Genomic DNA, 3,127 nt, shown 5'->3' on the forward strand with positions numbered 1-3,127 from the left:
TTAATTCTAATGATTTAATAAATATTAAATAAGATAAATTTTGATTATTATTTTTTTGTTAATTTTGTTATATGTACTACTATAGAGATACAAGGAAATTAATTATTATAGCATAGAAAAAGTGTAATTTATATTCTTTTCTCATGGATAATATACATCTTTTGGAATTAAAATAAAATATATTTCATTCATTTATGTAGTTCTCCATATTAACAACTAGAAGTTAGTGTAAATCTTTTTTTAGAGGAATGTTAGGGACAGCAACTTTTATGATTTGTAGCCATCAAATAGCCATTAATGATGATTTTAATGATGTGAAATTGGTGTGAGATTTCATTCAATAGTTCACTTTTTTTTGCTAGTTATATACTGACCAGAATTTAATAAAGTTGTTGGCTCTTAGATTTTTTCCTTATGCTTTTATTGTTAAGATCATTGTTAGAATTAGTGAACATATAGAATAAAAAAAGTGTATACATGCATGCAAGATCTGAAGTTTGTTAGAGGAAAAAGTGCAATACACACAATCTGAAATAAATTAAAGATTTACAAATAAAATAGTATATATGTTTTCATAGAGTTATTTAAATAAATAGTGGTCATTATTGAACCTTATATAGTGGAAAATATGGCTAGATAGAGAAAGCAAATTGCCTATGAAAATGTGGAATTGTGCTCCATCTCGTTCACATTAATGCCAGCTCAGCTTCTGAATCTTAGTTTAGTAAATATTATTACCAAGATTTTATAATTATTTTTATATATAGATATTTTTTTATTATTAGATGATAAATTGTAGAATTTAATTTTGATATATTATAAAATATTATTTATTTTTAAAATTTGACTAAACAAATAAATTACACTTTTAATATAAGTATCTTTATAAAAAGATATTTTTAGTATCTTCATTTAAATATATATCTCTTCATTTTCATCGATTCTAAACTAGTAGCTCTTTCAATGAATCTCTAATGTTACACACAGTTATACTCATCCAAAAATCCTAAGTAATGGTATTTTTATTAATCAATAGTTTTTTTGTTGACCATAATATCTAACTCATTGCTTGCCGATGAATTACTGCATGCAACAGATAAGATTTGAACATCCAACACTTATTTAAACAAATGAGTAATTTGACCACCAACTTGTCTATTGTGGTCTAATTGTAATTATTCATAAATTATTAATGACTTAATATCATCCATTGATGCTAATATTTGATGGACAGATTAAATTAAAAGTAATGACATATATAAAGATAGTCCTTTTTCTGTCCATCAGACACGATATTTTTACCGTTTCTACTTTTACTTTTTACTAAAATCACTCTAGTAAGTTGTCATCATGATAAACATTTGAGAGAAAAAGAAAGAAACCAATCTTAAAATTCAACTAAACCAATTTTAAAATTCGACTCTATCATAATCAAAATAATTATGACAACCAATCCAAATATAAAAATCACAACTTTTAAGATCTTAATTAATGCTTTCACTTAAGTTGATTTTTATATGTGGTGTTAAAACATGTGTTTTAAAAATATGTAATTTTCTCTAGTGTTATTATGATATATATATATAGATGATGTTCACGGTTCTAATTTTTTTTTAATTATTTATAATAGAATTTAATTAAGTAAATTTCAAATTTTTATGTCATCAAAACTAGATTTATGATTGTATATATTCTACCTTTTTTGATTTTAATTTGATCATAAATTATACTCATATATAAATTTAGTCTTGAGTTCATAGTTAATATTGATGATAACTATTAAATTGATATTTTAAATGCTAGCCTTAAATTTTCAATAAAAGAAAAGTTTCTAACTGGTAAGAAACTTGGGAAAAACCTTAAAATTTCTCATCTCAATATAGCCAAGTTTTATGTGATATATATATATATACATATATATATATGGATGAAAAGGCTTAAAATGTCGATCAAAATTGAGAGAATTTATACTTCCAATTCATCAAGTAAAAATTAAAATTAAGAAAGATTCATTTTTTCAACTTGCCTCATTGAAATTCTGTAGGATTTAAGTTTAAGGTTAAGTGATAACTCTTCTAGCTATTGAAATTTTAAATATTAAAAACATGTTTGAAAACTCAAATAAAAAAAAAGTATTTTTTCAACAGATAATCATATTTGGGAAAACTTTTTGAAAATAAATTATAATTGAAACTAATAATTTTAAGCTAAAAGACAGCTTATAAGTGAAAACAATATTTTGAAATTTATTATTATAAACAAGCGGAGAGTGCTAGGTAAACAATGATTATCTTGAACAACATGAACAGCTACTAATCAAATAAAAATACACTACATTCTAATTTAATGCTACTAATTAAATTTAAGATTAATTTACTCTTTTAACCCTATTAATTCACATTAGTATTTTTATGTAATAGCAATATGAAAAAAAAAAATTACACAAATATTAAATTAAATATTATTGAGTAAGTAAAAGTTGTTAATTTTTATGTTTATTATTTATGTCAAAGAGTTTAATTTCGATGCATTAACAGTGTAAAATATTTTATACAATTATGTAATCATATTTATTTTTTTATAATTATTTACGCTATTAATATAAAATGTAGTTATTTTATTAATGTGATGTTGTAAAATTTGATGTATGTATAAAATTATTTTACTTTACCCGTGTATTAAAATTAAATTCTTCCAAATACATTATAAAGTAATAGAAAATTGGTGGGCCCTAAGATTGGGCCTAGTGGGTTGGTTTGTTGTAGGAATGTCAAAATCTAAATAAATGCCCCTTATCTACTATCATAGTGCGCGTTATTTCGTGCATTATGCCAAATAACAAACACTGACACAGGCCTCACCTGTCGGCTTCACGTTACGCCACTTTCTCCTCTTCTCACTTCTCGGCTCGGCTTCGCTTCAATCATAAACCATGCGCACCTGATGCCCATGCTCAATCTTACACGTGGTCTTCATCCATTGGTCCAAATCCTAATGAGATAGCCTGTGACCACGTGCCATGTAAATATTATGCTGACAGGTACCACATCTAAGTATCTCACCCAACTATCTATCCAGGTGAGTTTTATCAATTTTTATGGAGTTAATTATTAATATAGTAAAAATA

The sequence above is a fragment of the Arachis ipaensis genome, chromosome B09 (genome assembly GCF_000816755.2).
Source record: "Arachis ipaensis cultivar K30076 chromosome B09, Araip1.1, whole genome shotgun sequence".
In the NCBI taxonomy this organism is placed as follows: Eukaryota; Viridiplantae; Streptophyta; class Magnoliopsida; order Fabales; family Fabaceae; genus Arachis; species Arachis ipaensis.